Raw genomic sequence first — 14,488 nt, forward strand, 5'->3', positions numbered from 1 at the left:
ATATGATTCAGTAGTAGCCAAACTATAGTATATGATGTTAGGGTAATAGATGTTCCAGTGGCTGTGCTCTCTGTCTCCAAGTGGTTTCATTCCTATAATTTCTATATTTATTTTGCTCTCATTCCATCTTCCTTCCTTTCTTCTTACTCCAAAACAGTAACAATCAGCAAATTACCTGCTTTCTACCTGCCTTGTATAAAACATGAATTGAAACTCACAGCTAGCAAATGACAGCAGCCAAGATACCATCTGTTTCAGGTTTAGTAGCATATAGCTGAAATTTTAAGCAAAGAAGAGCTGAGCTTCCTCATCAGAATATTAGACAGTACATTAGAGACCATGAAGAATCTTACAGTAGCAGCAGCAGCTGCCACTGCTACCAAAAGAGACTTGTTGAGAAGATAATCTGTAATGAAAAGATCCCCTGTAACGTTATGGGTCTTTTTTTCATTAACAAAATCGGGACCATTTACAGCCAGTCAGAATAGGTATTCTGGAAAACATGAACTGATTTCTTCAGCCTGCTAATGGAACTGTCATCTACATGTTTCTGCAGGATGAGCAGCGTGTGAATTCACAGCCATCAACCCAACGAGTATGTGGCATACTGGACCGGGAGCCAAGTCTCCTAGGATTTGTTCCCAGTTAGATCACTCACAGTCTGTGTGGCCCAATGCATGCCTTTAACTCTTTGTGGGTGAATTTAAAAATTATAGGAAAAATATGCACACTCTTTGGTGAGGCAGATGTAAGTAGATTTCTGAAGAAGGCAGCTAATGATCTGAGTCAGAAGTGCCTCTGAGTGAATTGTCATGAGGTAGCAAGGGTACGTATCAGTGGTCAGGTTTTGGATGAGAACTTGACTCATAACTAAAGTGAAGTCATATTAGGAGAACCCAGGTTTGAAAAGTTTCAGCAAGAAATTCATAAGGGCTCTACCGCAAAAGGCATCTGAAAGACTCTACCTAGCAGTGTTTCAAAGCAGACAGTAAGACTCATAACCAAACCCTCGGCAGAGTGCAGGGAATCATATGAAAGAAGAAGAGTTAGTATGATATGGAAAGGATAGGAGCTCTACAAGGACCAAATATATCCGGGCACAGGGTCTTTTCTGAGACTGACACTCCACCAAGGACCATTTATGGATATAACCTAGAACTTCTCCTCAGATGTGGCCCGTGGTAGCTCAATAACCAAGTAGTTTTCCAAAGTAAGGGGAACAAGGACTATTTCTAACAGGATATCAAGGGCAGGGTCTTTGACCTCCCCACCCCCCCAGGGGAGGAGCAGTCCTGTTAGGCCACAGAGGAGGACTTTGCAGCCAGCCCTGATACCTGATAAAACAGGGTCAAATGAAAGAGGAGGAGGTCCTCCCCTATCAGTGGACTTGGAAAGGGGCAGGGAGGAGACCAGGGAGGGAGTGTGGGGTTGGGGAGGGAATGAGGGAGTGGGATAAAGCTGGGACACAGAGTTAACAAAATGTAACTAATAAGAAAAATAAAAAGAAATTCATAAGCACAGCAAAATTAAAAAAGTTCACAACACATCAAATATGGAAGGTCAGTGACTGGTAGCAACAGGAAACAGAAGACCAACTGGAGAGCATGCATGTGGCTGGTTAGTCACAGCTTCAGGCTAGCACTGTCCAGTGAGGCTCATGACCCATCTAAGAATCCTGGTGGAGGCTGAATGGATCTCAGTGTGATAGCAAAAGATTCCTGAATCTCTGTTCCAGTCTTTTTGAGAAATGGATACCAAAGTAAGATTTCTCTAGTTTTTCTGCATATCCCAGCTTAGCTGCTCAGCTATAAAGAAGTAAAGGGATGTCAGTGCCTGTACCACAAGCATGAGCCTTTCTTTCTCTAAGAAAGCTAGAGTCTTTCCTAAAGTCTCATAAACCACTGCACTCGAGAGTACCTTCTCTGCTGTGTATACAAAGAGGTATTGTCTACTTCTTGAAGTTTGGCTTGGGAAAGTTCCAGAAAGATGAAAGTATAAACCCTGTGACATGTGTCCAAACCATAAATGGATTTCCTCTAAGAAGGAACTGAAGGATGGAGGAGGAGAAAACAAAGGATTTTTTTTAACGACCCTAAATAGAAGATCACCTTTTAGAGCCCAATTACAAAGGCAAAGCTGATAGTTGCTTCATCCTTAGACCCTGAGGCATGTCAATGATTTCAGATGTCTTTCAACACACATGGATTTTACTGTGGAATTTTTGACTATTAAGGAAACCCACAAGTCTACAGAAAAGAGAAAAGACCTGTGGGAGGAGAGTTGAGAATCCTGCTTCCAAGCAGACATTTTGCCAGAAGTATTTGAAATAGTTTGGAAGTGATTTTAATTTTAAAATACTTGCAAAATTAAGAGGCATGCATCCAAGTTGTCAGTAAGAGAACTATTAATGAACAGTTAACAATGAGGTGGTTCTTTACAGAGCTCTTCTTGAAAAGGACCAGCGATGTGTTTTGAAACCTTTGGAAAACTGTTTGCCAACAGAGACAGAAGTGAAATGAAGTTACATACTGAAAATAAGTACATAGACAATCAGAAGCACCTCAGACCTGCAAGAAAAATAATTGAGATTCTAAAATTGAAATTGGTGGCCCTAAATGACACACCTGCTTGGTCAAAAGTATATATGAGTATGTCTGTGTACACAGTACATGACTATATCCATTTCCTTTCCTTTTTCTTATTCTAAATCTGTTACATGAGCCAGCAACATTGACCTCTCTCAAGGTCTGGAGAGAGGTTAATGAAATGCAGAATTTTGAGCTGTCATCCAAAACCTTATTTGAAACTTACAGTGTCCAGGCTCCTCAGATGATTGGCATACACACTAAAATGTGAGAAATTCTAGCTATATGCCTTTGCTTACAGAAGTGTACAGGCTCAGCCACATGAATACCCACTGAGCAAATGATGCCAAAGTCCATTCATCTGCTCACAAGGAGAATATCAAAGGCAATAAAAGCATTCACATATATCTTCAAATAGGATAACACAAGTCATCTTCTATTAGATATGAAAAATGGGATGAATCAAAAGTGTCTGCCTATACCAGGTTACAAAGAAATAAGTAATGACTAAAGCCTTTGTAATGGCTGTATAACCCCACTCATTCACACACTCATACATGCCATGCCTATATAAATTATTACCTTTTTCTTGCATTAGTACAGTCAGTTTGTAGTTGATATTTCTGACTCTGGTTTCCTTCATTCCACCATGTATGAATATAACCTAGAACCTCTGCTTGGTCGTAGCCCACAGTAGCTCAATATCCAAGTGGGTACTATAGTAAGGGGAACAGAAACTATTTTTTGACATGAACTCAGAGAATTCTCAATAGAGGAACATCGAATGGCAGAAAAACACTTAAAGAAATGTTCAAAGTCCTTAGTCGTCAGGAAAATGCAAATCAAAATGACCCTGAGATGTCACCTTACACACATCAGAATGGCAAAGATGAAAAACTCAAGTGACAACACATGCTGGAGAGGATTTGGAGAAAGGGAAACCCTCTTCCACTGCTGGTGGGAATGTAAACTTACACAACCACTTGGAAATCCATCTGGCACTATCTGAGACAATCTGGTGCTTCCTTAAAACCCAGCTATACCATTCCTAGGCATATATCCAAAAGAGGCTCAAGTATACAACAAGGACATCTACTCAACCATGTTTGTAGCAGCTTTATTTGTAATAGCTAGAAGCTGGAAACAGCCCAAATGCCCCTCAGTTGAGGAATGGATACAGAAATTGTGGTGCATCTACACAATTAAATATTACTCAGCGATTAAAAAAAAAAAAAAAGGAAATCGATCATCCTGAGTGAGGTATCCCAGAAGCAGAAAGACACACAGGGCATATACTCACTCATAAGTGGATATTAGACATACAATATGGGATAAACATACTAAAATCTGTACACCTAAGGAAGCTAATCAGGAAGGAGGACTCTGGCTAAGATGTTCAATCCCCATTCAGAAGGGCAAAGAGGATGGAAATCTAAGGAGGGAGAAAACAGGGAACAGGACAGGAGCCTGCCACAGAAAGCCTCTGAAAGGCTCTACCCTTCAGGGCACCAAGGCAGATGCTGAGACTCATAGCAAGACTTTGTTCAGAGTGCAGGGAATCTTATGAAAGAAGTGGGAGATAATAAGAGCTGAAGAGGACAAGAGCGCCACAAAGACAGCAACAGATCCAAAAAGTCTGGGCACAGGGATCTTTTCAGAAACTGATACTCCAGCCAAGGACCACTCATGGAGATGGCCTGGAACCCCTGCATGTAAGTAGCCTATGGCAGTTCAGTGTCCAAATAGGTCCATAGTAATTTAGACAGGGACTGTCTCTGACATAAGCTGATTGGCCTACTCTTTGATTACCTCAAAGAGTAATCAAAGGGGGGAACAGCTTTACCAGGCCACAGAGGAAGACAATGCAGCCACTGCTGATGAGACCTGATAGACTAGGATCAGAGGGAAGGGGAGGAGGACCTCCCTTATCAGTGGACTGAAAGAAGGACACAGGTGGGAAACAGGGAGGGTGGGATTGAGAGGGGAGGAGGGAAGGAGGTACAGGGGGGATACACAGTGAATAAACTGTAATTAATAAAAATAAAAATAATTAATATAAAATAAAAAGACAATGAAAGCATAATCGCTCTATGAAATCCTATATCTACATCTATATAATTAAATCTACCACTTTTATTAAATGTTATTTAGCATCTACTAAAAGGAATACATTAAATTATATATAATTACTAATATTATACTACTAATTACTAATTATTATTTTAGTTTTAATATATTAACATTATATTTATAATACACAATGTATTATTAATAATAAACTAATAATTACTATTATGTATTGTATATTACATATAATAATTAGTATGTATTTTATGTGCTGTATATAAAGTACTGCTATTAATACAACCTAAATATATGAAAGTACTCTTTGGGGAATAAATAGTATAAATTTATATGTTTATTGGGGCATGAATGGTGCTTGAGAGAAAGCCAAACACCCACCATCTTTATAAGACTCTATGTTACTGACTACTAGATAACAAACTATCCCAAAGTTGGAGGTTAAAACACCAAATATTTATTACTTTACACCATTTCTGCACAAGATGACTTCAGAGCATGGTCGGTCATAAATGTTGCAGTTAAAATAATAGCCAGGTGTTATAAGGAAATAAAATTAGCTTTAAGAAATCCAATCTAGGGCAGCTTGGTCATTATGTGAGTTCCTTAGGAAGTGGAGTGGGGGTTGTCTCTGACATAGATTCTGTTGACTGTTTTTGTTTTCAGTGTAGGATAAATAGAATAAAATTGCTGACTTTTTTTTTCATTCTAACTTGAGAGAACTATTGACTTTAAATTACATACATTTCCAAAATATTCAAAACTAATCTGATAAAAACTTATTTTTAAATCACTTTCCCCTAGCTGGGCTGCCTTGTCTGGCCTCTGTGGAAGAGAATGCATCTTAACCCTAATGCAACTTGATGTGCTGGGGTGGGTTTTTATGGGGAGGGGGAAGGGAGAAGAAGGTGGGAGGGTAGGACCAGGTGGAGAGACATGAAGGGGCTGCAATCTGGATATAAAGTGTAATTAATAAAAGTTAAATAAAAAAAATAAAATGAATGAAGAAGTAAATTTAACTTAAAAAAAAATGTCATCTACAAAGATTACCAAACAAACTTTTCAACTGCTAATCCATTCGTGTGGCTGTCCATAGAGTAGCCAGTCTGTGTCTGGTTCTTCAACGAAAGTGTTGTAACTGTATGCACCCCTCCATAGAGTGGTTTGCTCAGTCTTATAGCATTGGTGCTGGCCTCCTTAAGAATAATGAGCCAGAAGCAAAGGAGGAGGAAAAAAATGTGTCCCCTAGCCTAGTTGTAAGCATTTCCCCACCATTGTACGGACAACATAAGTCACTGTTACACAGTGGGAGAGCAGACAGGCTGATCAGTCACTAGGAATTACTGCGGCTATTTTAAAAGATGGCTACTACTACACAAATTTTTGAGTAGAAAAGTTAGTTTTTTGTTAGTCGAGTAACATTTATCTTACATGGAACTATGGTGTTAACTGCTAAGAAAAAGTTTTTTTTTTTTTTTTTTGATGGGAAGAATAGTATAGGTGTAAATACAATAGGGTTGATGAATTTTTAATTTTAACTTGACAGAGCTATGGACTTCAGATTGCATACTTCAGATTGGTAAAATATTAAAAAATAATCTGATCCATACATGGTCCTTGGTGGAGTATCAGTCTCAGAAAAGACCCCTGTGCCCAGATATATTTGGTCCTTGTGGAGCTCCTATCCTTTCCACATCATACTAACTCCCCCTTCTTTCATATGATTCCCTGTACTCTGCCGAAGGTTTGGTTATGAGTCTTAGTATCTGCTTTGGTACACCGCTAGGTAGAGTCTTTCAGAGGCCCTCTATGGTAAGCTCCTCTCCTGTTACTTGTTTTCTCTTACGTCCAATGCCCATCCTATTGGTCTTTCTAAGTGAGGATTGATCATCTTATCCCGGGTGTTCTTTCTGGTTTATCTTCTTTAGGTGTACAGATTTCAGTATGCTTATCATATCTTATAGGTCTATATAAGTGAGTATATATCATGTGTGTCTTTCTCCTTTTGGAATATCTCACTCAGACTTATCTTTTCTATATCCCACCATTTGCCTGCAAATTTCATGATTTCCTCGTTTTTGATTGCTGAGTAGTATTCGATTTTGTAAAAATACCACAATTTTTATATCCATTCCGCCATTGATGGGCATCTGGGTTGTTTCCAGGTTCTGCCTAATGCAAATAAAGCTGCTACAAACATGCTTGAGCAAATGTCTTTGTTGTGTACTTGAGCAAATTTTGGGTATATGCCTAGGAGTGTTACAGCTGAGTCTTGAGGAAGCACTATTCCTAATTTTCTGCTCGGATGTAGCCGGTGGTAGTTCAGTAACCAATTGGTTTTCCCTAGTAAGGGGAACAGAGACTATTTCGCTCATGAACTCAATGGCAGGCTCTTAGACCTCCCTATCCCCCAAGGGAGGAGCAGTCCTGCTAGGCCACAGAGGAGGACTTTGCAGCCAGCCCTGAAGATACCTGATAAAACAGGGTCACATGAAAGGGGAGGAGGTCCTCCCCAATCAGTGGACTTGGAAAGGGGCAGGGAGGAGATGAGGGAGGGAGGGTGGGATTGGGAGGGAATGAGGGAGCAGGATACAGCTGGGATACATAGTTAATAAAATGTAACTAATAATAAAAATAAAAAAATAATCTGATAAAAAACCTTATTTTTAAATAGTACAAGATTAAATATGTTCACTAAACAGAAATCAGCTGTTAGACCTTATGATGAAGATGAAACTAAAGGCACATTTGCTCTTGCTCACACCTCTCAGTTTGCTTTTGCTGTAATTCTTTAACTGAAACTGTCTTCAATATTTATATATTGGGGTGTGTGTGTGTGTGTGTGTGTGTGTGTGTGTGTGTGTGTGTGAGTGTGTTTGAACACATGTGTACAGGTACCTCTAGAAGCCAAGGGAGGGCATCAGATCAGCTGTTGCTGAAATTACAGTTGGATATGAGCCCTCTGAGATGTGTGCAAGGAACTGTACTCAGGTCCTCTGAAAGAGAATCAAGTGCTTGTAAACAATGAGCCATCCCCCTATCCCCAGACTGAACCCTTTGAAGTTAAGAATTCATTAGCCTTACTTCTAGAATAAACTTATGTATTTTAAATTAACCTTGTCTCCCTTCCTTGCCCTAACGCCATTGGAAGTATTTTTATCTTCTAGCTTAAGGGACAAGATGAGGTTCTGAATGAACAGGTACAATATATACTTCATAGCCCATCAAAAATATGGGCTCTTTTAACTATTTTCTAATCAGTCATTAGAGTGAGCACGCATGTTACATTCACTGGACATACCCTTCCTTTTCATTTTAATTTATGTTTTATTTATTACAATTTATTCACTTTTTATCCCAGCTGTAGCCCCCTCCCTTGTCTCCTCCTAGTCCCATCCACTCCCCCTCTTCTCTTATGCCCTTCCTTTAGCACACTGATAAGGGAGGACCTCCTCCCCTTCCACTTGACTCTATCTTATCAGGTCTCATCAGAACTGCCTGCATTGTCTTCCTCTGTGGCCTGGTAAGGCTGCTCCACATCTCAGGAAGAGGAGATCAAAGAGCCAGCCACTGAGTTCATGTCAGAGAGAGCCCTGTTCCTCTTACTAGGGAACCAACTTGGACACTGAGCGATGGGCTACATCTGAGTAGGGTTCTAGGTTATCTCCATGAATGGTCCTTGGTTGTAGTATCAGTCTCAGAAAACACCCCTGTGTCTAGATTTTTTGGTTCTTTTGCTCTCCTTGTGGAGCTCCTGTTCTCTCCAGGTCTTTCTATCTCCCCCTTCTTACATAAGATTCCTGCACTCTGCCCACAGTTTGGCTATGAGTCTCAGCATCTGCCTTGGTGCCCTGCAGGGTAAAGCGTTTCAGAGGTCCTCTGTGGTAGCCTCCTGTCCTGTTCCCTGTTTTCTCCCTTTCCCAATGTCCATCCTGTTTGCCTTTCCGAATGAGGATGGAGCATATCTGGAAACCAAACTAAATGTGTTAAAAAAAAAAAAACACAATATCTAATGAGTCAAGCAGAGTCCCAAAGAGGGCTAGCTTTCTAGAGCCTCAGACTATGCCAGCCTTGAAGAAAAATAAGCATGGAGACTTTTCAACTAGCTAATGCTCTCGTGATGCCACCAACAAACAGCAATAAAACATTTCAGTGACCTGAAATAGTGTTTGACTTCATTTATTATCATCTGTCTCTTGGTAATATGCCAAATCGTACTCGTAGTAGAGAAATCAAGCAATTTCTGATTTAGAGTACACTAGTCATAGTTAACAAAACACATGTTAAAGCATAAATACTTTAAAAGTTATAGTTGGAGTTGGGTGATGCTTTTGGAGTATACAATGTAGGGGTTGGGGAAGAGTCTGCTGTCAGGCCCATTTAGAAACATGGTAGCCCTGTAGAGATAGCAAATCTTGAAGTTCCACTCTAGTTAATGTAAGATAAAACCAATGCCAGAAAGGAATAGTGACAGAGTGGATTTATTCTCTTTGTGCCAAGAAGCAGAACCAATCACAAAGACCTTAATAGGACAACTATCTATACAGTGTTCAGGTTGACAGATTTTTAACATACTTACTTGTGAGATTATTTCAGACTTTCTCTGTAGTGAGTATCCAAAACATGTTTGTTAAATTTGATAAGTAAACAAACATTATGTCAACATAGCCTTTTTCTAATCTAGGACCTGGGCACACAGCCAAAATAAACTTGGGCTCTCCAAAAGCCATCTGTACTCTGGCCAGAGTCATCAATTCTCTCAAGTCCTTTCACTGTGAATAAGATCTGGACCAGCATTGTGGGAAAGTCTGACTAGCTGCCCAACAAAAACTTAGAAATGCACACATATTGTGAGTGCTTTCATGTGTACATTATGTTATCACAAAATCTATCACCCAGCAGGACTAGAGGTGTGCAGTCTCATTATTGTGGTAGAGTAATGGACAAACATTAAAATATTGGTAAAAATTTTTAATTTTTAATTAAATATAAATTGTAAGCTTTTTCTTATAACTGGCATGTATGAGAAAGTCTACCCAATAAAATTACATATAATGGTTAATATTTTGAAAACAATAAGCTAAAATGATGATTATTTCCCTGCAAATCACTCCCTCACAAAGCCTTTCTGCCATTATAGTTCCAAGGAAAACCATTGTCAATCTATCTAATGAAGCTGTCTTAGGTAGGAAGATTGAGGAAAAAACCCAGGACAACTGAGTGTTTAATCAAAAGAGATTGAGTTAACCAGAGAAGATATGCTAGTCTTTCTTTTGGTAAGGGTCAAACTTATATTCTACCCCAAATCTTCATTTACTACGCATCAGGATGTAGGGAAAACCTTAGGAATTGTAAGGTTTGGGAACAGCCTTGAACTGTAATGTGAGCACTTTCAAATATGTGATAGACATTTGCATAAGATTGTTTGAAAGGCATGTGAATTGTCTAGGAGTTTTCTTTTGATGACACAGAGCCCCACTTTTAGACTTCAGCTGTCTTAGCCTGTTCCGGTATTGCTGTCAGTGACTTATGTGTTCGTTCTAGGCAGTGGGTCATAACCTAAAAGGGAAAGTGCTATTTCAATCATCCTGGAGGCGCTGTTAAAGCTGTGATCAATGGCATCATTTGCTGCTTTCTACCAGCTGTCTCAGCATGAAGAGTTTACTTCCTAGAGGAAATAGAAGAAACTTCCTTTCTCTTACAAAGTTTTGTAAATATTTTTTTTTCCTCTTATGCCATTGCAAACCTTGTAAACAGAAATCCTTTTCCACTCCAGTCAACAGCATCTGAGAGGAGTGGCTAATAAAGCCATCTTTCCTTTAACATTGAGTCTTAGGCAACATATTCCTATCTCCTTAGTGTTTTACATATCTGTATTGTTTGTGATTTAAGTGCCTATGATTTTTTTTTAAATTATTGCTTCTTCCAACTAAATAAACTAGTACTTTTATTTATTTTCACATATTACCCACTATTTTGTTTTGTTTCGGTTTGCTTTGATTTTAATTTTCTGATACAGGGTTTCTCTGTGTATCTTTGCCTATTCTAGAAGTGCTTTGTAGACCGGGCTGGCCTCAAACTAATAGAGATCCACCTTCCTCTTGTCCCAAGTTCTGGGATTATGTGTCCAGTGCTGGGTTACCTAGTATCCTTTTTAAAAAAAAAAAAATTATTTATTCCCTTAACCTCCTGATCTAGGTCATCTCTCTCCTCTCCTCCTGGTCCCACATTTCATTCCTCTTCCCCAATTCCTCCTCCCCAACTCCTTAGAAATTGGGAGCCTTGCCATAACTCACCACAGCACTCCAAGTCACATCAGGACTGAATGCATGTTCTTCCCCTGTAACCTGTCATGCAAGGAGGGCATGATCAAAAAATCTGCAACAGAGTTTTGTCAGAGACAGCCTCCTCTACCCTTTCTAGGGGGCTCAGATGATGACCATGCAATCTGCTGCAGAGTGGAGCCTCTCAGAGGACAGGTAGGCTCCTGTCATGTGTGTTTTTCTGGGTCTCAGTTACCTCAGGATGATCTTTTCTAGTTCCATCCATTTGCCTGCAAATTTCATAATTTCCTTGTTTTTAATTGCTGAGTAGTATTCCATTGTGTGTAAATGTATCACATTTTCTTTATTCATTCTTTGGTTGAGGGACATCTGGGTTGTTTTCAGTTTCTGGCTATCAGGAATAAACCTGTTTTGAACATAGCTAAGCAAATTTCTTTGCTGCATGTGGAGCATCTTTTAGGTACATGCCCCATAGTGGTATATCTGTTACCCAGTATTCTTAAAACTAATAAATAATGACAGAAATAATAGATCCAGCAGTATATTGAGACATACTATAATATGATTTTTCTAAGATAAAGGTTCTTTGTCATAATATATAATATTATGACTTTTTATATCCCTACTGTATTATTTAAATTTTTTTGAGATTTAGTGAAATGATTACATATATTCAGGCTTCCAAATGTCAAATTCATTGCTCTACTTGAGAGAGGACAAAGTCTGACATCCCAGTTTCATAGTATCCTGCCAACTTGAAGCAAAGTAAGGTTTACATAGGTAAATATCATCAACTACTAAACAATTACTACATGAAAACTTGGTTTTCAGTCCTTTCTTGAGTACTACAGATGACAACAGCATTTAAAAATATTGGATTATCTTCTTTTAAACTTACTTTTGTTTACATTTTCATTTAGGGTGTGTGTGTATGCATGTGTGCGTGTTAGAATGCCAGTTTGATGGTCAGAGGACACACTAAGGAAATTTATTCTCTCGTTGTATCATGTTGGTCCTAGGTATCAAGCTCAAACTGTCAGGCTTGGCACTTAAAGACCTTAACCCACTCAGCCATCTTGTAGGCCTATCTTCCTAATTGTTCATATGTTGGTTATGGGAATAGAAATAAAATGTAAACACAATTAAATGTGTTTCTATTAAGTACTGTAAGAAATCATCTCTAAGTTTAAAATAAAAGGAAGTGAACAAATATTAAAAATAATCAGAAATTTTATTCTCAGGAAATAAAATCAAACCTAATAAAAATAAAACTAATTAGGGCTTCAAAATAGGATCTCCCCATATAAGCACATAGAAACTAAACAAGAACGAAATTAAAGCTAGAACTTTTGTGGGACAGGAGTAGGTGTGGCCACGAAATGGAATTTAACATGGAGGTTGATAAATAAGAATTAAATGTTGTCAGAGTAAGGAGCTTAATTTGTATGTGTTGAGTTTGAAATGATTTTTAATTGGAAGTGTCAAGTTGGAGAGTTGGAGGCATTGTTCTGGGAATTGAGTAATGGTCGGGATTTCTTTTTTTCATCAGGACAGATGTGGGGAGAGCAGAGAATACAATGCAGGCTAAGTTCTATCCAACAATCAATCAACACCAGAAAATTAGTTAATATGAGTAAGTTAGTACATCTTCTTAGGCTAAGCAAGGAAGCTACATGAAATTTAAGTCTACACAGATGCAAGAAAGAATTTGAAGCAAATATGGGCAGAAAGGGAAAAAGCAAGACTGTGGAATCTCATGTTTGCAGTGGTTGCTGCCAGTTCTTTCTATATGCATGGCTAGAGAAAAGCATGTATAGTTTGAAGTAAACAAATATGCCATCCCATTAGATTTAGTAGGCTATGATTACAGCAAAGAATACCAGACTTCCACACATGTTCTTGAAATACTATAAATAAGTACAGATCTTTAAAATAGAAATGCTGGTAAAATCCTTGAAAGTGCATCAGATACTTAAAAGGCAGTGATAAAGAAAATGATTCTACACAGAAACAGTTCTTAATAAAGAAAAATAAAGAATATCAAGGAAAACCATGAAGAGAGATGTGAGAAGAAAGATGACATGTAACTAGCTGTGCCTACCCATGTCCGTTAATCCAACTAATTTTCATGTGAGGATTTTATCAAATACATCAATGCAATATAGTGATCTCTGTATGACTGATCTATTTAAAGATATTTAAATGTCAGCCTGGTGTTTCAAGGATATATGTTAACTGTGTATTTTGAAGAAATATCAAGACTCTGCTCACTACTTAATCTTCCCTTTCTAATCTGTTGCTGCTCCCTTCTACTTTGCTGATGCAAATACGCAAAGTTAAAAATCCTACAAAGGACTAATGTCAGGAAACATTAATGATGCCTAAAATCAGCATCTGGCTTATTTTCACTAATAAAACTGACATGGTAAGATGATTTTGTTTAGTTTCATCTTAAATGCTGGAATAATTTCTCCACAAGGGTTTCCCACCTTTCACTCCACCTCAGCTTGAGTTTACCTTCTTCTATGACTCCCTGTAAACAGAGGTGCTCAAACCTTAAGCTCTTGCAGAGTCACCAAGCAAGAGGAATCAGTAACACATTAGAGGTTTTTGTTTTTGTTTGTTTGAGCAGAACTTGAGTGGACTCTGGGACTTGATTTTATTACTTTTGTAAATACTGAGGATCCAGTTGGCCTGGGGACTATGAGAACAAAAGACTTAAAAGAAACCAATGCTTTGTGTAGTTATAGCCACTAATTTTATGCTTGTTTTGTGTACTGGGTAATAAGGTCAGGAGAATCAGTCCATTTCTCAATGAGGGGACACACTATTTTGGTACAATAATAAACTTGGCCTCAATAAAGGAAGCACTCACTTTCACTTCATCTCAAAACTGTTTTTATTTCACTGTATCAATGTTTGTGTGTGTGTCTGTGTGTATCTTTCTGTGTTTGTATGTATGTGTCGGTATGTGCATATGTGTATAAATGAATTTGATGTGTGTATGTGTGTGTGTGAGAAAGAGAGAGACAGTATTTTCCCTCCTGATTCTGAGAAGTGTTAACTATTTTCCTTTTATAAGCCCATCTTCAAATTTGCAATGTTGACTTCTTGCACACTTTAAAAACAAGCTATACCACTCCTAGGCATATACCCAAAACTTGCTCAAGTACACAACAAGGACATTTGCTCAACCATATTTGTAGCAGCATTATTCGTAATAGCCAGAACCTGAAAACAACCCAGATGTCCATCAAAGGAGGAATGTGTACAGAAAGTGTGGTATTTTTACAAAATGGAATACTACTCAGCAATCAAAAATGAGGAAATCGTGAAATTTGCAGGCAAATGGTGGGATCTAGAAAAGATCATTCTGAGTGAAGTATCCCAGAAGGAGAAAGACAAACATGGTATATACTCGCTTATATAGACCTACAAGAAATGATAAACATAATGAAGTCTATACACCTAAAGGAGATAAATAAGAAAGCAGACATGAGGTAAGATGATCAATCCTCACTTAGAAAGACAAATGAG

This window comes from Psammomys obesus, unplaced genomic scaffold (assembly GCF_907164565.1).
Source record: "Psammomys obesus unplaced genomic scaffold, mPsaObe1.curated_primary_1811, whole genome shotgun sequence".
Classification (NCBI taxonomy): domain Eukaryota; kingdom Metazoa; phylum Chordata; class Mammalia; order Rodentia; family Muridae; genus Psammomys; species Psammomys obesus.